Source organism: Pinus tabuliformis, chromosome 1_2 (genome assembly GCF_031772625.1).
Source record: "Pinus tabuliformis cultivar Carrire ecotype Pingquan chromosome 1_2, CPIR1, whole genome shotgun sequence".
NCBI lineage: Eukaryota > Viridiplantae > Streptophyta > Pinopsida > Pinales > Pinaceae > Pinus > Pinus tabuliformis.
Genome location: NC_142298.1, coordinates 29302271 through 29327151, shown reverse-complemented (window position 1 = coordinate 29327151; position 24881 = coordinate 29302271). Strand labels below are relative to the sequence as shown.

General features: G+C 31.8%; 1 pseudogene; it reads right to left on the bottom strand.

Moving 5' to 3' along the window:
• Positions 1–2472: 2472 nt before the first annotated feature.
• On the bottom strand, positions 2473–4357 carry LOC149204225 (purple acid phosphatase 23-like; annotated as a pseudogene).
• Positions 4358–24881: the final 20524 nt, after the last annotated feature.

The window sequence follows — 24881 nt, the reverse complement described above, 5'->3', positions numbered from 1 at the left end:
TTGAACCTTGGATCTCTCAGTTTTCTAAAAACTCACATGATTTCTATCACTAATTAAGGTATTGTTGTTTATGTAGTTATTTACAAAAACATGTAAAATTTTAAAAGTAAGTATAAATAAAAATATAATAAATTTTATTTATAATATAATCTCGTATAAGTCATACCACTATTACGGTTAACCTGATTTATCTATTATAATTTATAACTATAAGTTACCTTTAAAGCACCAATGTGGTTAATCGGTAAAGGCAATACATGGTGGAAAGGATTTACAGAATGGACAGAGTTGCAAGTAATCGTGAAGAAAAGGAACGCGTAGAGCAATGTCGGATAGCAATGACTTAGATTCGTAGCCAAAATCTGACTCAGATTCGTAGCCTAAGCCTTGTTTAATTTACATAAAATTAAATAAGGGGGTTCCCTTCTAACCCAAACACTTCGCAATTTTTCCAAAGCACTAATCGGGCCGGGCAAGAAAGTGATGAGGTTGATTTTGGTTAAGCAATGATCGAGTCAGGTAGGAAAGCTATCTCGTTGTAAGTCACGTCTAAGTTCATCAGGCATGCCAGATCGCCTATCGATCGCTGTAAATCCACGGTGTGGTGAAAGTTCTTAAGTGGTTTATGTCTTCGAGGCGACGAGGGAATTGGTCTAAATCGACATCCATTACATAGGAAGATCAATCGCAGGCGATAAGCTATCGCGTTTGACTATACCAATAGTTTCCTCATATTCTTCAATTCGAATCCCAGCGTGTCTGGTAGTCCCACAAGATGGTTGAAATGCGCTCTTAGCTCTCCCAACATACTATTACGTTTATACCAAACAACTATACTATTAACCTATATATGCATACCCTGAAAACCTTTAAGAAATTCTAAACAAATTTTGATCATACCTACAATTTTTTATGCTATGCTAAAGGAAATTGTGATTGAGCATGTTGCTGGAAATATTAAAGATTCCAAGCTTCGTGAGCCTAGGAACATAATTGAGGTGATTGCAACCAGCATTCAGGCTTTTTAGATTCATCAAGTTAGTCACACATTTAGGAAATCAATAAAAACGATTGGCACCATCAAAACCCACAAAAAATCATTCATTTCTTTCATCCGGAAAATTACTGCACATAAAGAGTTGAATTGAAAACATCACGTCCAAATTATATGGAAGAGCTCCAGCTACAGAAGGGCAATAGTGAAATTGAGATGAATCCTGCAGCAAACCTCATTCAATAGAAAAACCAGTCTCCAGAAATCATGAGGCCAACCTCATAAAACCTAGCCAAATTGAACGTACTTAAGCTGAACATGTGTAGAGGAAATGGAGAGTAATTTTGCTGCAAGCTGGCAGATACTTGGTCAATCTGGCTTCAAGCCTACTTTTCATACATCTTAATACTTGGTTATGTACAGTGAATATATAATTATAACAAATAAATGTGAGAAACAGATATGAATTTATACAAGTAAAAAAGTTATTATGGAAATTTCATCTTCTTTTATTAATATGAAGGAGATAGTGAGAATATAAATTACTCTCGTGAAATTCAATGAAAAGTATTCCTATAAATATAAATATAATTACCTGAGTATGAGATTTGTAATTAAAAATAAATTACCCTCATAAAATTTAATAAAAGTATATAAATATAATTGCGAGTCATTACATATACCTGAATCTTGTTTCTGTACCAAACAGTTTCCTAACATTCTTCAATTTGAATCCCAACTTGTCTGGTAGTCCCACCGGATGGTTGAAATAGGCACTTAACTCTTCCAACATGATGCTACAGTCATACCATACAACTGTATTTACCGAAGAGATTGTGATCATAGCTGCAATTTTGTATGCTATTCTAAAAGAAAATACAGATGCCAGTAACTTAAGGAAACGTCCTGGGGGCATTTACCGAAGATTCGACATTTCTCCAGCAGGAATGAAAGGAAAACAAAACACCTAACAATGAACAAATGAACAAGGGAATGATAGAGAAAAAATAGAGTTAGAGTTTCAAGAAGGTGTTTCCACCCTTGGATTGTCTCAATGCATCTCCACCGTACACGCAACCCCAAGTGCAAGCTGCTATGTGATGACCATGTGAAGGGGGGCTAAGTGGTGAACGCTAAGCCTTAATCCCGAGGTGGGAGCTTTGTCATGAGTTCCAGATGTCCCTCCAACGAACTAGCTGAGTAGGGTTAATTCCCACCATGGTTTCATGTCATAGGTGTAATAACCCACATAAAAATGCGATCCGTGCTTTGCATGTTAACGGGTAGAAGAATTGGGGTGAGGGAAGAATAGGTTAATATTTTTACAAGTACGAATCAGTGGACTATAGAGAGATGTATAAACCAACCACAGGTAAGGGTTACACTTGCACCGGCACCCTAAATACCATAGCTCATACATTTTCGTATTATGTTTAAGTGGTGAAAATAGAGTAGGTAGACAAAATTAAGTTTTCCTTTTAAATAAACATCTTAAAAACCACTCCTGTGTAGTAGTGACTCCAATCTGACTGCTTGTCCCAGCACAACTTGCCCTTAGCTGGACCCGAGGTGTATGTGAAAGGACACACCCCTCCATATTCTGGATGTATTTTTGTGATATTGGGGCAGTATCCAGGGTCATCGGCATGATGCGTGGCAAGCCTCTCAATGTTTCCTCCATCCCCAATAGTGATATAGACAGGGTCACATGGATCCAACCCATACTTGTAAACTCGGTTCATTCTCTCGTATGCATGCACCTATAGTTTGATACAGAAAGGTTCAGGAGCTTCAATGTAGGAGAAGCTAAATAGCTTTTCTATGTGATTATGGTCATGCGGGTAAAGAATATGTCCACTCCACACTAGTAAAGTATGTCTTCCATTATTGTCTCATATATTCAAATTCCTAATAATACCTGTTGTAACTATTATGAAAGGGCTTTGCCATGATACTATTAGTCATGGAGAAAGGAAGGAAAGAAGGAAATGAATGAATTTCTACTCCATACTGGTAAAGCAGGTCTTCCATCTGTTGTCTCATACATTCGTATACCTAATAATGGCTGTTGTAGCTATTATGCCAAAGGGCTTTGCCATGATGGATGAATGAAAGAAAGAATAATGAACGAACGATGAAAAGCAATGTCCACTCCATACTGGTAAAGCAGGTCTTCCATCTGTTGTCTCATGCATTCGAATTCCTGATAATGGCTGCTGTAACTATTATACCAAGGGCTGTGCCATGATGCTATTAGCCATGGAGTAACACTTCGATCCACTTGCATTAGATGTCTCTTGATCCACTTATAGCGCTCACCTAACATCGATAAAAGATACTGTTGAGAATCGACGAATGGTAATATTATCACAAAGTCAATGGAGTATACCATTTAATAGGTAACTTACTGGTTCTGTTATAGTCAGTATATGATGCTAGAATCGTACTCCTCCAGTGTTGAAAAAGTAATAGAGGTTATTGTAGGATCTGGATGCCTTACCTGGGACCGCGAATCTGACATTGTAAGATGCAAATCGGACGCCTTCCCCTTGTGTTTCTATGTCATGATTTCCCCCCAATACCATCATAGGCACGCGTGAAACCAGTGGTTCCATGAACCTTGAAACAAATTAAAATAGAAAAGAATAACAGAGGTTAGGTTTTGATGAAACGAAAATCAACAAATTAAAAGGAACCTACCTTCTCCATGCATCTCAGCGAGGCTGATACGTTTGATAGAATGGACCATTAGTGTTTCGCACTTAAAGCAGACCACGAATGTATCACCATTGGTAATATAATTCGAGGCAGATACTTATTTGGCCCCGGAGAAGGCAGAGTGACAAATTCATGCTCTTAGTTCAATGGAGATAAGGAATTTTCTCCACATATATAATAGTATCTGGTGTTTGGAAGGAGATCTGTTGAATAATAAATGTTTTTTTTTTTTTTAAATTAAATTCCATGCAATGACTACTAATGCATTGCATTGCAGCAATATCATGTTGGAAAAAATTTCTCCCATACTTTCGAAAAATAAAAATAAGATAAGACTACTTTTTGAAACTTAGGCATGAGTAAATCGAAACTATAATGATGTATGTAACAACGTTTCTCACCTTTGACGAGAACATGGTGAATAATTCCAGAGGTGTAATTTAAAAGGCCCTTGTCTGTATATGTTTGGCTATAGACCCGAGATATCCCTTCAGCTTTAAAGGAGTGTACACCATTTTTAGTGTCGTAATGCACTTCATTCCCAACTGAGGAAGAATCCAATGGCATTACCTTGGGTTCAGAGTGTGCACCACTTTTAGTGTCGTAATACACTCCGTTCCCAACTGAGGAAGAATCCAATGGCATTACCTTGGGTTCGATCTGAGCATCGCCTACATAACATTATTAAACCCTTAAACTCAAAATAAGAAAATGAATTTCTCAACAACACAATATTTAGGTAGCAATCATTATTTTTTAACCTATCCAATGGTATATGAATGAATGAGAACAGACAAACCTGCTACCCAAGAAACCCACATGGATTGAGGGGTAGGCCTGTCATTAAATTGGCTAACCTACGCTTTGTGTCAACATATGCTCCTCACGCCATCACAATGTGGACCTTGACCATGAAAAGTCTATTTAGTCAAATATCACCTTGTCGAAAGTTTTAGGACCAAATGACAAAAATAATTTTAAAACAAAGTTAAATGTTTAACGGTAAAATATGAACTCACGTTTGAGACGATTTTAAATGTTTAAGATAAAATATTTCTTTTGTATTAAAAAGAACGTCCTAAAGCCCCCCTCTCCGTGTAGTAGTGTAATTAAAACATATATTAATATAAAGTAAATTGCTAAAAAAGAAATAACGATTGTAAATCATGATAGAGATATGGTATCTACCCTGTTGGAAATTGCTTAGAAGTAAGCGTAGGTATTCAAACTTATACCAGTTGAAATCAATCACCCATTTGAAACTTAGAAGAAAAGAACTATTCCAAAACCACTCTAAACGGTAATCAACTAGTTGGTGCATTGTTGTGGACCTGAAAACATGTTGTGTTTCTAAAAGAATTCGTTAAAATCTAAGGAAAGGAAGCCTTTATATTCTTTGGGAGTTTTGATTCTTTTATTCGCATATTAAGGAAACTTATAGTCTTAAGTAGCTCAAAGTGAAAAAAGAAGCAAAAGCAAAATTGCCATTATATGTTCCTGTTAGTGAAGCATTGTTTTAAGGAAATAGTACTTCTAAAGCTTATTTATTCTCCTCTCTATCTTTATTCCCATTATATGATCCTGTTATTTGAGCATAGATTTAAGGAGTTAGTATATCTGACGTAGGAGTTAATATAATAGTGTATAGAGTCAAAGAAATACCTTTATATTGATATGTAAATTCATAATAAATATAAGGTAGTGTTGAGAAATTCTAATAATTTTTTTTTAATATAGAATTTAGTTAAATTGTTATTGAGAACCATTTCTCTAAGCAATATTTGCGTAGTATATGGGAAACGTTCAAACATTCAGGGTAAGAAATCTACATGAATTTAACTCAACTATCTAAGACATTAATTTCCGCAATTTAAGCAACTTCTTGTTGCATTGGGATACATGTATTTACGTATTCTGCTTCGGCAAATTTTGAGGGTGTAATTTCTTGCAGCACTGCGATGGCATAGTGCATTGGACGACTCGTCAAGACTCTAACTAGTGAGAAGACCGCTATTTCCAATAACACCTCAGCTGGGGTTTCGAGGTGACCGGTGGCATAAAAAGTCAAGCCGAGAATTCTTGCAGTGGAGTCGTTTCCTTTGCAGGCATTCTTGCTATTGTTGGCAGTGAATCTGCTGGTGAAGTAAGCTCTGTGCCTCTTCCTGTTTTGAATGATTTCTTCTTGTTTTGAATGATTTCTGTACCTCTGTGCCTCCGTTTTTTAAAATGATTATGGAATTGAATGATTAATTACTAATTGGATGAGTATCAGTTTTCGTCGACGGTGATGTTGGAAACGCATTTTTGTATTAATGTTATTAAAATTTTCGAGCTTGGTGTTTCGTCTCAATTTACGATGCAATTGCTTTCAATGTGGGAATGGTCTTCCAGCAATAAAACCATGAAAAACGTATGGATGAAGGTAAAGTGTCCGAAATCAAAATACATGGGGTTTTTGTCGGACGTTTAGAATAGAGAAAAATAAGTGACTAAAGCCAGGAAACTTCAACAATATATCATTTATTTTGTATAGTTCATAAATAAATTGAAAGAAATTGTATGATTTATTTTAAACATATTTATTTCTTTATATGATTTTAAATGAGTTAAGGTGAATTATTTTTTCGCAATCATAGATGTTCTTAAATCTCGGCATATTATTTACATTTCAACTATTTGTAAGCTGAAAAACATGAACCCATCTCCTCATTTTTAATCATATTGAGACCCCACGACATGTTTTTGGGGATATTGAGTTACTTCGAGCCCCCAATAAATATTATACCTAGTCTTTGGAGTTTAACTAATTATTCTAATGATTTTTTATTTTTGATTTGTTTTTGGGGAAGAATTTGGTTTGAAACCAGAAAAAATACTCAAAACCTAAATAAAATCATTATTATATTATCTTTCCTCAAAATTGCAAGGATCTTGAGGAAAGATAAATTCACCTCGACTTTTAGGCCCCTAAATACCATTAAGCTCTTTCTAAGGTTTGTGAAGGACCATGTGGATTCCAAGAATATGAATTAAGCACTCTCTAACGTCTGTGAAGGACCATGTCGACCCCAAGAATATGAATGGTGTTTGTCTCATCCCTTGTTCATGTAGGACTCCCTACATTGGTGAGAGTGACCGCTCTATAAATGAAAGGATTCATGAGCATGCAACATACATAAAACTTGGGAGGACGTGTTATTCGGTTTTGGTTGAACATACGAAAAAGATTAAACATCATATATGCATTAAGGACACTTAGGTCATTGGTCGAATTGATCATTCCCATCACCGTAAGTTTAGAGAAGCTATAGGAATTAAAAGAAGACCTAGTAATCTAACAAAGAAGACGGTTATAAGATTAGTAGTTGTTGAGTCTCTCCCTTATCTTCTTATTTTTAATTTTTATTTAATTAATTATTTAATTATCTATCTTTCCATTTATTTATTTTTTATTTGTTTATTCTTTATTATTATTATTATTATTATTATGATTATTCTCTTAACTTAATTTAACAGATCATGCCCTGAAATAAAATAGAATAAAGCCATAGGCAGACTAAAAGCCCAAAGGGGAATACATGGCTAGGCAACCTTGTTCCCTTCCTCTAACCCTTCTATCTATTCATAACTCAGAGTCTGTTTTCTTTGCTCGCCTCTATCCGTATTCTTAAGGCAGGAGATGTGGGATCTAACAACCAAAAATGAAGAGATTCTCCAACTAGACAACTGCACCCTATGGAAAACCGGACACTCCATTCCTACAGAGACGAACACCCAAACCCTATGGAATCAGAAAGATCCACACACGCACCCAATAATACTAGGTTGTGCAGGATCATCATTATAATTTTTGGGTAGATTTTAATTTTAATTTCTTAACATATTTAAATTAGAATATTTGTGCAAAGTTATATATATATATATATATATTTTTAATTTTTTTTCCCACATATATATATAGTTAGTTAAATTTATCTAAATTTAATTTTTATTTATTGATTTCTCTTAATATTTTTAATAAAATGTTTACTCAAAAATTTATTTAGAAATTGAAATATTTATTAAAAAATTTATTTATTCTAAATAAAAACATTATTGTTAAATTAAATATTTATATAGTTAAATCTAGAGGTTTAATTATTCAAAGCTTTAAATCTATTTAAATATTTAGTTAATCTTAGCATATTTATTGTTTAGTCATAGATTTAAATTCAAATATATTTTATTTACTTAATCATAAAATGTTAGATAATTATTTATACAATTAAGGTCTTCATTCATTAATTATAATATTTTTAATATATATTCAAAATTAGCTATTAAACTATTACTTTACAAAAATTAACTTTTTTCATGGCTATTTAATGTGTTGCCATGATGTGACTCCCACAAATGATTTATAATATTTTTTAATATTTAGTAAAAATTAACAATTAAATTATTACTGTCCAAAATTTAACTCTATTCAGAACTATTTAATCTATTACCATGATATGACTCTGCATCTTGTTTTGATAAACCACACCAGATACAAAAGCATCCAAAAAAAACTTGATATAATTAATACCCAAATATATTTTAACCATCATAATTATAGAAAAAAAAATCTTAAATTTAAAAATTATATATATATATATATATATATATATATATATATATATAAAATGAGAATAAAATACAGAATTTTTCATTCGAGGAATGCTCTCATTTTCTTCATAAATTCACAGATATTACTTAATTTCCAAAAAAAAACGTGAGTTGAAATATTTTTTTTTAAATCACAGCATCTCAATTGTAACAATCACTTCAATAACCTTTCTTTATGGGAAAGAAATTTGTGAATACAATGGTATTCGTTATTACATGGAAATGAGTTTATTTATGAAACGGATTTTATGGCATCATCAAGGGCAGAAGACAATTTTGTAGTTTGCACCAGAAGCACAGGTGAACGTGCTTGAAACATCATCCTTTGCATAGCTGTAGGCCTGTGGGTATTGATCCTTGAAGATAACATTGATCTTTAAGATGACTTTTTGTCAAAAAAAAATCTTATTGCACAAGTGGGTAAAGTGTTGAGAATACCCAATTTTTGAACAGTGAAATGATTTTAAAAAATAATCAAATTATGCAATCATTGATTGAATTATTTAATCAATGTTTGTAAACATGTTTAATCAACAGATGTTTAATCAACACATTATATTTTGATAGACCATAAATAATTCATATTGAGGAAGACTTAAACATTATATGGCATCAATTGTTACAAGGTATTGCAATCACAATTCCAGTAAAATGTTTTCATAAAACTAAAGGTAATGAATTATTTGAGTCAGTTTTTAAACATGTTTAATCAACATATTATATTTTGGTTGACTGTAAAAAAATCATGTTGAAGAAGAGTTAAATGTTCTATGGCATTAACTCTTATAAGTTATTACAATCACAATTCCAATAAAATGATTTCAAAAAACTAAAGGTAAGCTTTATATGGCATCTGTAAATTTAAATGAGAGATTTAATTAAAATAAATGAAATCATTAATAATGTTAATCATTAGTGTCAAGGTCATCGATTTGAAATACCATGGGTAAAAAAATTCAAGTAATGTTAAAGTTTGGTGTGTCCCGGTCCATTTGTGATCCCTCACTGATTTCAATGGCTTGGCTTAGATACTGTGAGTGGCAATTTCTTAGCCACAGAATAATTCCACAAATCATGGAAAAAGTAGAAAACAAAATTAAAACATCAATATGAAATGAAAGAACATAATAAAGATAAGCAATATGCATGTGAAATTTACATCTCATCAAAGTCAATAAGCAAGTCATATATACATCTCAAGTCTAATATATAACAATTTATATGTATGCTAAGTGCCATTTCTAACTAATTCCACCACCAAAGATAACAATTGCTACTAGAGGTAGATGATCTAATCACTACCCATGTAAAATATAGCATGTGACGATCTATTCACTACCCATGTCAAATATAGCATGTGACCATTTCATGTACAACCTCAATAACTTGTGTAGTAAGTGTAACATATATGGATTAGGGGGAGAAATACATGGATCTTTATAATATGGTCTAGCTAGCGACACATTGGAAGAGGAACGGGAGTAATGGGTTGATTAGTGGATCATGTGGAGGAGGAATATGAAAAGTGGGTTGATTAGTGGAACATGTGAAGGGCTGATTGGTGGAAATGGTGCTATTGGTGACACATGTGGAGGTAGAAGAGGAGTTGTTAGTGATCATTAGTGGATGGTGTAGTTTGTGACACATGTGGAGGTGGAGGAAAAAGATGAAGAGGTGATAGATTAGTGGTTGATGTAAATAATAATGCACGTGCAAGAAGATAAGGGAATGTCAATTGGTTTTTGTACCAAATGGTGGAAAATCATGCAATGGAGGATTAGGATGAATGTCCTCAAAGGATAAATTAGATAAAGTGGAATGTGTGCCTAAGAAATGTCAATTGGTTTTTGTACCGTATGGTGGAAAATCATGCAATGGAGCATTAATATCAATGTCCTTAAAAGATAAATTAAATAAAGTGGAATGTGCACCTATCTTTGAACCTTTGGATGAAATTGATAACATTGACAACCATATGCATTAGTGATAAATGCTGCTTCTTTGATTAGAAGAGTCAAAGGAGATTCCATATGTCCCCAAAATTAGCCTGCACTTGTTCTTGCAAGCACTTTAACACTATGTTTTGCCCTATGCCAACGCTTGATCGCCACCTATAGGAATTTTTGCTGCCTACGCAATAAACGAATACTAATTTTGGATCACAAATGTTGTAACTCCAATTCTATTGTTCACAATTGATAACATTGACAACCATATGCATTAGTGATAAATGCTGCTTCTTTGATTAGAAGAGTCAAAGGAGATCCCATATGTCCCCAAAATTACCCTGCACTTGTTCTTGCAAGCACTTTAACACTATGTTTTGCCCTATGCCAACGCTTGATCGCCACCTATAGGAATTTTTGCTGCCTACGCAATAAACGAATACTAATTTTGGATCACAAATGTTGTAACTCCAATTCTACTGTTCACAATTGATAACATTGACAACCATATGCATTAGTGATAAATGCTGCTTCTTTGATTAGAAGAGTCAAAGGAGATCCCATATGTCCCCAAAATTAGCCTGCACTTGTTCTTGCAAGCACTTTAACACTATGTTTTGCCCTATGCCAACGCTTGATCGCCACCTATAGGAATTTTTGCTGCCTACGCAATAAAAGAATACTAATTTTGGATCACAAATATTGTAACTCCAATTCTACTGTTCACAATTGATAACATTGACAACCATATGCATTAGTGATAAATGCTGATTCTTTGATTAGAAGAGTCAAAGGAGATCCCATATGTCCCCAAAATTAGCCTGCACTTGTTCTTGCAAGCACTTTAACACTATGTTTTGCCCTGTGCCAACGCTTGATCGCCACCTATAGGAATTTTTGCTGCCTACGCAATAAACGAATACTAATTTTGGATCACAAATGTTGTAACTCCAATTCTACTGTTCACAAAACAAATACGCATTTATTTATGACGTATAAAAAGAAGATAATTATTTTATATTTTGGTTATTCTAATTGAAATTAGTTGATGCAAGCATTTTTGCTGCCAACGCAGTAAACGAACACTAATTATGGATGACAAATGTTGTAACTCCAATCCTACAGTTCACAAAACAAATAAGCATTTATTTATGACATATAAAAAGAAGATAATCGTTTTAGATTTTCGTTATTCTATTGAAATTAGTTGATGCAATTTTTAGCGAGATTGATAACCTTTTTTATTTAAATTGTATTTTAATACATAAATAAATTTAACATATTAAAAATATTTCAATTATTTAATTTAAAAAAAAAAAAACATATAATTTTAAACTTTAAAATTTTATAGCTTTCAAACAAAATTTAATAAATGGACAAGATGAAAGAAAAAAGAGGAGCAAAAAACTCAAAACATAAAACATCTAGATTACAGTATTTTACAGCTCAAGTTTATTGGTATTATCAAATTTTCCCCAATTTTGATTGAATTTGGATTATTGAGGAAATCATAGTTGTTTTTAGTGTGATTTTTTGGACTTCGTAGTGGTGGAATACAACAGAAAAATTTGAGGTGAAATATTGATTTGTGTTATTTAAATTGGTTTTTAGATTGTATATATAGATTGCATTCAACACCCTAAAAATTCTTATAACATTTCGATTATGTAAAAATTATCTTCTTGCAAATTTTAAAACAATTAAATAAATAAAAAAAACTTTAAAAAACTCTCGCTAAAAACAATTCCAAAAAATCACACATAACTAATGACTCAGAACCTGTCGCCACCTGATATCGTCCTAAGCGCCGCTTCCCATGGCGCTATTTTCTTCGTTCTTTTTGGGTTTATTCAAAGCGGTAATTTGTTTTTCTCTATGACAAACATTTGGATGATGTAATTTCGTTGTGTATTGAATGATGCCAACAACGAGAACCAAAGATTATCCGTCTTCTTGGCCGACCAACGGAAGTGGTTTCTTTTGGCGAAGCCGACTCGTCATAAAAGTGGGATGGAAGACAGATGTCTCTTGCTGTGTTGATGTTCCCATGTGGCTGTTGTACATCAGAAGCTATTTTCTTCGTTCTTTTTGGGTTTATTCAAAGCGGTAATTTCGTTGTGTATTGAATGATGCCAACAACGAGAACCAAAGATTAACCGTCTTCTTGGCCGACCAACGGAAGTGGTTTCTTTTAGCGAAGCCGACTCGTCATAAAAGTGGAATGGAAGACAGATGTCTCTTGCTGTGTTGATGTTCCCATGTGGCTGTTGTACATCAGAAGCTTTTAGTGGTTGTGTTCAAAAGGTTGACGTGTCACTATACCCAACCGTTGAAATCCAAAGTCATCAAATTGAAATATGTAGTCACATTGAAATATCTATTTCGAAATCATAATTATCACCGTTGATTTTGGAATAACGAATAAATACTTAAGGAAAAATAGGAGTAATGCGAGGACATAAATCAGCAGTGAATGAAGATAGTGATCATAAGACAATGGTAAAGATGATTACGTTGAGGTGGAAAAACTTATCTACATAAAAAGATTTAAGAAGATTTAAGATTTATTTAACAAAGAAAAAATATGGAAAAAATTGTCTACATAAAAAGATTTATGATTTATTTAATAAAGAAAAATATTATAAGATAGATAATTTTAAAAAAAATGTTTTTTATTTTTAATATTATTAAATTAATTGAAATTGATCAGTGCTTAGTTTTATTATAGAGTTATTATTAATGTTTATTTTTATCTTAATATTAATCCAGAAAAATGTTTTTTATTTTTAAAATTGAAATGATTGTTTCTCTATAATATCTTAGGTTTTTTTTACCTCTAAAGTTTTATTGCCCCGCAACTTTTTCTCAAATTTTAATGTAATAATAATTTTAATGATATTTATATTTTGCAAAATAATGTCCTTCTTTATTTCTTATTTTTTTAATTAGAATTGGATATTGTTATGCCATCCTCTATAATTATGTAGAGAATATTATATAATAGTAAAAATGTTAAAAATGTAGGAAAAATGTGTTGAGAATATAACATATAAATTTGATAAAATAAATTAGAAGTAAAATATATTTTTAATAAAATTATTTTATTTGAAAAGAATAAAAATAAAACTAATATAAAAATATATATAATTATATGATAATAGTTACCCTGCAAACTAGACTTTGAATGCCCTAGTCATCGTTGTCATTTTTCCTAACACTAAACTCCTCATTAGCCATGGTTGACATTGTAGAAGGGAGTTGCACTCCTTCTTATAGCAAGGTTGTTGCAAGAGAAAAATGAACTTGCTAGCCCTCATTCTCAAACCACCAAATCTTGAAATGATTGTTAGGAAAATAATTAAAAGTGTTCCTCATCACAAGCTTCAACAATATGAAGATCTCTAGGGAGTTTCCTTGCCAAAGCAACCATACATCCAAAGTTTGATGTGCACTCCAATCATACTAGGAAGTACATTCTACCCTAATCGTCATGTTCCTTTACATCTAACCCTCAGAAAAGGTGCTCTGCTACTCGATCTAGAAAAAATTGAAGCCTAAGGGGCAGATAAATCTAGAACTTGACACAAAAGGATTTTTTACCATTATCTTAACTAATATAAAAGACCATATGAGAGTATTTGAAAACCGCTCTTATTTCTTTAACTCTACAGGACTATATCTTAGGTTCTGAATGGAAAAATTTGTCCCAGACAAAAATATTTCATGGTAGCCCCATTTTAGATTCAAATGTACTTCTTGCCTAGGGAATTCTAAGATATGGAGATATTAGTCGATAACACTAATGCGCTAGGAAACTCCGTTAAGTATTGTACACCATGAAAGAAGGCAGGTATATCTCATTCATTCGTATCCTTGTTTATAGGACCGTTTTAGAACCCCTTGCCAATTCAATGGATATCTACTAATAAGATGAGCTCACAAAGCAGAGTTCGGGTTATGAACATATATAGTTCTATTGAAGAAGATGCAACAAATATGACTATCTATAAAATAATTCTCCCCTACTTGATCCTAAGCCTACTTCGGTCCCACCCTAGTCATTGACCAAGATAGCCTCTCTAAACCGATAAACTTTCTCCAAGGCCCCAAGTCCCCACTAGCAAAATTACACTATGTAAAAACCCTAGTTACGAGCAAAAATATTAATCCCATGAAAAACCTCGAAATCCTAGCTCCATCAATGAATCCCCTGAAAAACCTCGAAATCCTAGCTCCATCAATGAATCCCCTTGCTTTTGAGGTTGACATGTTGCACTCAAGCACTTCCACAAATCGTATCAAGGTTCCTCAAGCTTAGTCATCAAAACCCTTAAATCCTTAATCTCAAGAACCACCAAAGCTAGTGACCAAATTGGTGTTCACTAATGAATTGAATGAGCATATGGAATTGGATGCTCTAAACGCTGCCAACATTTGTAGTGCATGGAAATACATGGATCCAAGTAAAATTCTAGGGCATAATGTCAAAATATTAAGGAGAGTCATTCTCAATTCTAGGAACAAGCTTGAAAAGGCATCAATAGGCCAAAAACACTCTAGTCCACTAGGTGTTGATATAATCTCTAAAGGAAACATCAATTCCACATAAGGATGAGAAGAAAAAGGGTAGAAAGAGCAACCATAAAATCTTAGAAGAATTAGGGGATATTCTTGTCAACTCAAGAGGAATCAAGTTGATCTCATAGGTGTATCCCTCCTCCGATCCCTCTCCCCCATTAAGATCCTCTGCTGGAATATTAGAAGCCTTAATTGCAGGGGAAAACACAGGATCCTAAAAAAGAAATGGATCTTGGAACATCAAAATTTCATGATGATTTAAGAAACCAAAACGTCCTCTGAAGCTTTTAATAAAATGATAAACAAATGGCGTCATGGTTTCCAATCATTAGGACTATATGCTCAAGGTCAATCTGGAGGTTTAGATATCATTTGGAACTCACAAGATGTGTTTATCCTCAACATGCTTGCTTTTAGAATTATTACCATAAAATTCCATCTCATTGGATCATCGAAGCATTGTTTCCTCTCAAATCTCTATGACCCCTCTTTTCTTAGAGACAAATCTTACTTCCTTAGTTCAATCAAAAAGTCCAATCTTCTTCTTTCCCCAGTATTCCTAGATCTTGAGAGGGAATTTTAGTCTAACAAAATTGCTTGAGGAAAAGAAGGGTGGTATCTTAAAACTTACAGAAAAATCCAACTTGTTTGAGGACGTTATGGCCTCCTTTTATTTGGTACAGCTCGACAACATCAACCATGTTTATGCTTGGAATAAATATAGAAGGGGTTCTCAACAAATACCTTCAAGGAGTGTCCAATTCCACATTTGTCAAAATATCATGGAAAGGGACATTTTCATGAAAGCCTCCATCCCTCCGAGTCATGGATCAGATCAATAGCTTATTAAACTTAATGTTGAAATCAAATATCATCTCATAAATACACCCTTTCACCTAGAACGATTTTGGCTTCAACATTTATACTTCCAAACAAATGTCAAAGATTGGTGGGATGAACTAGCCAACCTTAATGACTTAGTTAAGTTTTGTCTTCATAAAAGAATGAGACACATCAAAATTCAACTTAAAACATGGAATAAGGAGAAATTTGGTAATATCCTACAGGGCAAGTAGAAGCTATTTAGTTATAATGCACAATGGAATGGATATTATTTAGTTATCAAGCGCAATAATGATCCTGATACAACTAACTTAGTTGAAATTTGTCTTACCTCCACTTTCTTCAGCTTTGAAGGGGAATTTTATGAACAAACTTGTGGTTTTGCCACGGGTTCCCCCTTTTCCCCTGTTGTGGCTAGTTTGTTCATGGAAGAATTTGAATCTAAGGCATTGTCCTCTGCTCTATTCCAACCAAAGTTGCGCAAAAGATTTGTGGATGACACTTGCATCATCTGGCCCCATGGTCAAGAAAGGTTGGACCTTTTTTTCCAGCATCTTAACAATCAATCGAGTTCCATTAAGTTTACCATGGAATGTGAAATCAATGAGTGTATGCCTTTCCTTGACGTCTTTACTTCTAAAGAAGAGGATGGTTCTTTCACCCATCACTCTTTCGGAAGAAAACTGACATAGAGAAATATCTTAATGCTAAATCCCATGATTTGCTTGCTCAAAATCTAGGTGTTCTCAACACCCTAGCCACTAGGGCATTAAGAATTTATGATGGAAAGCACCTCAATGAATAAAAACACATCCCTTGAATGTTTTCAATAGTAATGGTTATAGTAAGAACTAGTGTCTTAAAGATTTCCTTAAAGCTGAAAAGTGTCCTATGATTAAGAAGGATCCCAAGGATAGGTTTTCATGGGTGCATCTTCCATTTATCCAAGGGACCACTGATGAAATTGCAAGGATTTTAAGGAAAGATAAAGTCCCCTCGACCTTTAAGCCCCTAAATACCATTAAGATCTCGCTAAGTTCTGTGAAGGACCATGTGGACCCCAAGAATATGAATGTTTTTTATCTCATCCCTTGTTCATGTAGGACTCCCTACATTGGTGAAACTTACCACTCTATAAATGAAAGCATTCATGAGCATGCAACACACATAAAACTTGGGAGGACACGTTCTTTGGTTTTTGTTGAACATACGGAAAAGACTAAACATCATATCTGTATTAAGGACCCTCAGGTCATTGCTCGAATTGATTATTTCCATCACTGTAAGTTTAGAGAATCTATAGAAATTAAAAGAAGACCTAGTAATCTAACAAAGGAAATGGTTAGAAGATTAGTAGTTGTTGGGTCTCTTCCTTATCCTCCTAATTCTAATTTTTATTTATTTAATTATCTATCTTTCCATTTATTTATTCACTATCATTATTATTATTATTCATTTTTTTTTAATATCTTAACTTAATTTAACAGAATCATGCCCCGGAAATAGAATAGAATAAAGCCATATGCAGACTAAAAGCCCGAAGGGGAATACATGGCCAGCCATCCTTGTTCCCTTCCTCTAACCCTTCTATCTACTCATAATAACTCAAAGGAAATTTTCTTTGCTTGCCTCTATCCGTATTCTTAAGGCAGGAGATGTGGGATCTAACAACCGTAAATGAAGAGATTCTGTGACTGGACCACTGCACCCTATGGAAACAGACCCTATGGAAGAACCGAACACTCGAACCCTACGGAGACAAACACCCGAACCCTATGTAATCAGAAAGATCCACGCACTCACCCAATAATACAGTGTTGTGCAGGATCATCATTATAATAATATTTGGGTAGATTTTAATTTTAATTTCTTAACTTATTTAAATCAGAGAATTTGTGTAAAGTTGTATATTTTTTTTTTTTTAATTATATATATATATATATATATATATGTCAAATCTATTTAAATTTTATTTTTATTTATTGATTTGTCAATATTTAATTAAAAAATTATTTATTCTAAATAAAAAACATTATTGTTAAATTAAATATTTATTTACTCAAATTTAGAGGTTTAATTATTCAAAGCTTTATATTTATTTAAATATTTAGTTAGTGCTAGTATATTTATTGTTTAGTCATAGATTTAGAGGTTTAATTATTGAAAGCTTGATATTTATTTAAATATTTAATGAATCCTAGCATATTTATTGTTTAGTCATATATTTAAATTTAAATATATTATATTTACCTAGTCAAAAGAAATTAGATAATTATTTATTTAGGAAGTCAATTCTAAGTATTTATTTGTTTGAACTTTTATAAAGGATTAATCATATTTAAGAGAATTCTTTTGGTGCTAAAAAAATCTTTAAATTGATTAAAATTAATATTTATATTTTAGTAAAAAACAGTTAAGGTCTTCATTCATTAATTATAATATTTTTTAATATTTAGTCGAAATTAGCTATTAAACTATTACTGTACAAAAATTAACTCTTTTCATTCCTATTTAATGTGTTTCCATGATGAGACTCTGCGTTTTGTCCAGATGATTGATAATATTTTTTAATATTTAGTTAAAACTAGCTATTAAATTATTACTGTCCAAAAATTAATTCTTTTCATTGCTATTTAATCTATTGTAATGACGTGACTATGCATCTTGTCTTGATGACTGATGATTAACCACACTAGATAGTTCGAAAAGCATGGGCAAAAAACTCTGATGTGTTTAGCACCGAAAAATTTGTTAACCATCATAATTATGATATGATAAAAATACTTAAGTTTGGAAATTATATATACAGTGAGAATGAGGTTGTGGTTTGGCACATCACAATTACTTCCGTCTTCAGACTTCCCTCGTCACTTTGTGTGTGAAAGGATTAATTTTATTTGCACATGAAAATATGAATGACAAATACGACGAGGGGAAACTTTCCTAAGGTCTTCGTATAGTTGAGTTTTGAATGAATGTCTGCGTTAAACGGAGGCTTGATTTAAGGTGACATCTTAGAATGTCGTGCTTCACCGTCGAATTTGGGAGAGTTTTGATAATGATTGATTTTATTTTTATATTTTTATTTGGGAAACTTTTGATAATGATTGATTTTATTTCTATATTTTTATTTGGTCACTGTTGATTTTCTGTGTAAAGAGATATTTAGATTTTTTAAGTGAGAGTTGATTATATGGTTATAATAAGTTGTTTATTTTTAAATTTTTGAATGTATTATAATTTTTTTAATTATATAATTTGAGTTATTTTTTTTATCTTTTAATATATAATTAAGATATTTTATTAAGCAAAGTCTTTTGATAGAATTCATATAAGAGAATTTTTTTGGTTGATGTGTTTCGAACCAATAAGTGTGGTTCATCATCATCATGACCAAATAAAGACACAGACTATTGGATAGACCATTGCAAAGGCTTAAATAGAGAGTAATGTAGAGACATAATTTCAAGTAACGGCTATATTTGAACAATAATATTTAAATTATAATATTAATTTATTAATATGTTAAAAACAAATATTATTAAGTAACGCCTATATTCACTGCTAGTTTTTGAAAAAAATATTTAAATAATGATATTATTTCATTAATTTATTAAAAATATTAATAGGTAACGGTTATATTAAACGATTAGTTTTTGAAAAATAATATTTAAAATAATTTATTAAAACAAAATATTATTAGTTTTTGAAAAATAGTATTTAAATAATGATATTAGTTTATTAATTTATTAAAAATATTAATATGTAATGGCTATATTAAACTGCTAGTTTTTGAAAAATAATATTTAAATTAATTTATTAAGACCAAATATTACTTGAAATTAATTTATATTTTTTTTAATGTTTAATTTAATTTTAGGAAGTATTTTATGTGCATATTAAAAATTTGATCATAATTATTTTTTAATAAGAAAAATATTCTTGTTAGATTTTAGATTTTTATGATTCATATTGATAATAACAATGTTTTTAGGATTAATCATATTATTGAGATTTTGTTACGAACCAATAATGTGGTTCATCTTCACGACAAATGTGAAAACAATGATTTTGTCAAACGTATAAATAGGAGAGAAGCATCTTTGCCCAGAATTAGTCATTATAAATTAGTCGTTATAAACTAACTGTTATGAACTAGCTGTTAGGGAAAGGTTGTTAAGAATTAGTTAAAGAGATATAATATTAAGTAATTTATTAATTATTTATTTCCATTTTCAATGTTATTATGTAATAAAATAAATTGAAAAAGATTATCATATAATAAAATTCTAAATTAATGAGATATAATATTTGTTTATTAAATATTTCTATTGATTTTCAATGTTATAAACTAAATAGAAAAAGGATGTAGTATTTATTTATTAATTATTAATGTGTTATTTAATTTTACTTTCAAAGTAATAATATAATAAAATTAATTAGAAATAGAATAAAGAATATGGATGAAATCATAATAAAGTTAATTTTATATTTAATATAAAAAGAAAAGAAAAATTAGTTATTATTATTTATTAAAATATAGGGAAAAATAATTAAAGGGAAATAAAAAATAAGAATAGATAGAATAGATGGAAAGAATAAAATAAAATGAAATGAGAAAGAAATGAAAGTAGAAATAAAACTAGAAATTTAAGAAATAGAAATGAAAACAGTTAAGAGGAAAGGGCTAGAATCCAGCTCCTGCTTAATTTCCAACTATCATCTCTATTGAGATTGATTGCATGCTTCTCAATCTCAATGGGTTCTCTTAGCTTCCTATGTTGTAAATTATCAACCATGGCGATCACATGGGTATCCTCAATGCAGACATGGTGCTTATATTTCACCGCATGTTCAGTTAAAGATGAGGAACCAGAACGAATGTGTCTAATGTCTACTACATGTTCTTTGATTCTTTGGTTTATGGATCGATCAGTTTCACCAATATAAGGAATCCCACATGAGCAAGGAATTGAGTATACCCCTTTCATGTCCTTAGTGTTAACCGGGTCTTTAATAGATCTAAGAGAATTTCTAATGGTATTTAGGGGCTTGAAAATAACAACTCTATTCTTTTTAAGAATATGAACATTCTTATATGTGGTCCCCAGGATAAAGGCAAGAAACACATTGGAGTTATGATAGTCATGAACAAGCTTAACTCGAGATTCTTTACAAGATCTTTGAAAGGCTCTAAGGACTTGTTGTCTGCTATACCCATTATTTTTAAAAGCTTTCAAAAGATCAGAATTTTCTTCTTCAAGGTGATTCTCATTAGAAATCCTAAGAGCTCGACCGGCAAGAGTGTTAAGAACTCCTATATTTTGGGTTAGAAAATGATAAGAAGCAACATGAAGATATTATTCTGTGTGATTTTTTTTGCAAAAAAAAAACTGGTGAGAAACAGAACCATCATTTATTCTAGAGAGGATAATATCAAGGAAAGGAAGGCACTCATTAAGCTCGAATTCCACCGTGAATTTGATGGATTAAAATTAGTAATTTAGGTGATGCAGAAACAAATCTAATTTATCATGACCATGGGGCCAAACAACACAAGTGTCGTCAATAAACCTCTTCCATGTCTTAGGGCAGAAAGGAGAAGAGGCCAAATCTTTGGTCTCAAAATCTTCCATGAATAAGTTAGCAACTATGGGGGAAATAGGACATCCCATCGCAACCCACAAGTATGTTCATTATGAAGAGTTGGTCTTAGTCTACTGCATTTAGTCTCTCTATGCCCAAAGTTATAACGAAAGGAACATTGTGTTTCATCTTGGAGAGGTGAGAAAGTATTGTAAGAGTCTTTCTTTAATCCAATCTCATTCTTTTGTTTTCTTGCTTCTCTAGTCATGATAGTTTTATAAGCGACACATTGAGAAGTCTTATGACCAAAATTATGACAAGTGAAGCACTGGCCATTGAAGTAAAAGTTCGTGGGAGTGTAGTACCTTTTTGTGTAGTTTCCTTTTTGAGTGCGGTAAGGATGTTTTACCTGAGAGACACTTGATCCATCATTCCTTTGTTACACTACAACAAAACAGGCAATTTGCGCCAGATTTAGCACCAGATTCTAGTGCATTTTTTCTCAATTGGGATGAGCAACCTGGTGCTAAATCTGGCTCTATTGTACAATTTTTAAAGTGTCCTTTTTTGCACCAAATTTTGCATCTTTTTTACGCCAAATTTTCCATCATTTTCTACATCATATTTTGCACCAACATTTTCATTTGGTTTTACAACAGGTTTTGCTTCTAGTTTTGTGCCTTTTTTTGCATCATTTTTTGCTTCCTCTTTTGTGGAATTCTTTGCTTCTATTTTTGTGTCATAATTTGCATCGATTTTTACACGATCTTTGACATCTTATTTAGCGCCTTTTTTTACATCCAATTTGTGCCAATTTTTGCATCTGGTGTTATGCCATCTTTTGCTTCTAATTTTGTACTTATTTTTACATCTATTTTTGTGCCAATTTTTCTGCCTTTTTTTACACCATCTTTTCCATCCAATTTTGCACCATATGTTGAATCTGATTTAGTGCCAAATTTCGCATGCATTTTTGCACCATTTTTTGCATCCACTTTTGCATTTTATTTATCTCCCTTTTTTGCATCCTATTTTGCACCATATTTTGCATCATTTGTTGCATCCAATTTAGCATCATTTTTAACACCATTTCTTGCATCCAATTTTTCATCCTTTTGAGCATCTAAATTTGCATCCTATGTTGAACCATATATTGCATCCACCTTTGCAACCCATTTTGTGTCTATTGTTACGTTCACTTTTGAGCCATTTTTTCGTCTACTTTTGCATTTGTTTTTGCACCAAGTTTTGAATGATTTGTTGCATCATTTTACATCCAATGTTGCATCTCAATTTGCATCCAAAATTGAGCCATTTTTATGCCCATTTTTGCACCATTTTTTCTTCTTTTGTGTCCAATTTTGCACCATTTTTTATGTCCAAATTTGCATCCTTTTTGGTATCTAGTTTTTCATCCTTTTTGGCTTCCAAATTTGCATCCATTTTTCTGCCACATTTTGTGTCCACATTTGCATCTCATTTTGCACCTAGATTTTAGTTGGAATTTTCATCTAGTTATGCATCATCTTTGACATCCTTGGTTTCACCATTTTTTAGTCCTATTTTGCATCTTGTTTTGTGTCTTTTCTTACATCCTTTTTGCATCCTAATTTTACACCATTCTTTGCATCCTCATTTTGGTGTCCATTTTTGCATCCTTGTTTGCACCCAATTCGGTATCCTTTCATATGCCCTATTTTGTTCCCTTCTTTGTGTCTAGTGTTCCACCCTGTTTTAATTTTACTTTAAAAACCTTTTTGTGTCATTGTTTGCATATTGTTTTGATGGCTAGTTTAACATCCAATTCTACTCCCAATTTTTCGTCCATGGTTAAATCCACTTTTGGCTTCTTGTTTAGAGTTTTACTTTTATTTCCATTTATGACCACCTCTATGGGTTCATTTACTAAGTTCATTTACATAGTGAAATATATTAAATTTTCTAAATATCATTTTGCTGTAGGATTTAATGCATGGTTAGATGAAAACAAAACCCTCTCAGTTTATCTCAGAAACCTAGGACAAACCAATTAAGAGAAAGATTGTTCTAAGGCTTAGGATTCTTAGTAGAACAAGATGTAGAGTATAGATTAAGAAAAAGAGAATGAATTCTTGTGAGTCCTCGCATGCAGGTCTTCTTGGAGTTTTTCGTATAGCCAAGAAGCGCTCCTAGCTAGCTCCAATGCTTGGTCCTACACATAAGAGAGAGAATAAAGCAACCTTCACAACATAATATCTTAATAATCAAAACTATAAAAAACATATAAATATTATTGAATAAATAAATATAAACCAAAAACCCATGCATATATTAGTTAAATAGGAGAAGTAAAGAATGAATCGAAACATAAGGAAGGAAGAACAACTGATCTATATGAATAAAGGAGTTGGAGGAAAGTTACAACAATCAGATATAGTTGCAACGTCACCTCCCCCAACTCATAGCTCCAAAACTCTCCCTCTCAAGACAGATCTCAAGAGCGTGACAATACAAAATTCCCATCATTTTTTCAATGGCCAAGCCTCTAATATATAGGAAAGTGGAGGCTATGAAGATTTCCAAAATTCCTCATTAGTTCAATTTGGGAAAAATCTTTTGGGTGAATAATGTTTCCTCATATAAAAAAGGAATTTTCCACTTTTTAGATGCTTTTGTGCTTAGGAAAAAGCTTCCCCATGCTTTATGGCTCTTTCCCACTTTTGTATGCTTTTATTTTTTAGGAAAAAGCTAAAGATGAGGATAAAGAGATTACATTCCACCATATGTTTCCGAAAGTGACCAAGAATTTCAAATTCAAATTCTAGTTTGCTTATGTTTTAGTTTTTTTTAAATATATATTTAGTTTTAGTATTTTTTTTTTCTAGAAAAATATATTTAGTTTTTGGTATATTTTTCTATAAGAAAAATTATATTTTGTTTTTATAAAAATGGATTTTAAACATTCCATTCATGCAAAATTTGTGATTTTATGATAGGAGTTTAAATTATATATAGTAAAGTAACTTAATGTCATGTGTCGTGTTGCTGAGTTGGGTGTTATACATCTCTTTCTTTCTAAGTTATAGAATGTGCTTGGGTTTTCTTAATGCAATAAAACTAATTATGTTCTTCATGATATCTTGAAATGTTCATCTTGAACCAGGCTAATAAAACAATAAAGTTAAAATAGGTTTTCCTTTGTCCTTTATAGATCTTTGTCCCTATTAATCTTGGTCTTAATAGATTAATTGTCTTGTGGTGGCCTTGAGTGGTCACTTCCATTAGTTGCATGCTTTGTAGTTTTCAATTAGTGACATTTTTTAGGCTTGATAATATGTTATTTAATTTATCAAAATGTGTTATTGTCCATATTATTGTTAAATATTAATATTAAATATGCTGATTTTTAAGCATGTTTTAGCAAAACTTTCCCAAAATGTTTATAGATTGTATTTTATATTGCAATTATTCTTTGCTTGATGAAATTGTTTTGGATATTTTTTTTAATGATTCATTGATTGATGAAATTGTTATGGATATTTTTTTTAGTATATTAAATTGTATGTGATAAAGTCAAAAATCACCTCTTT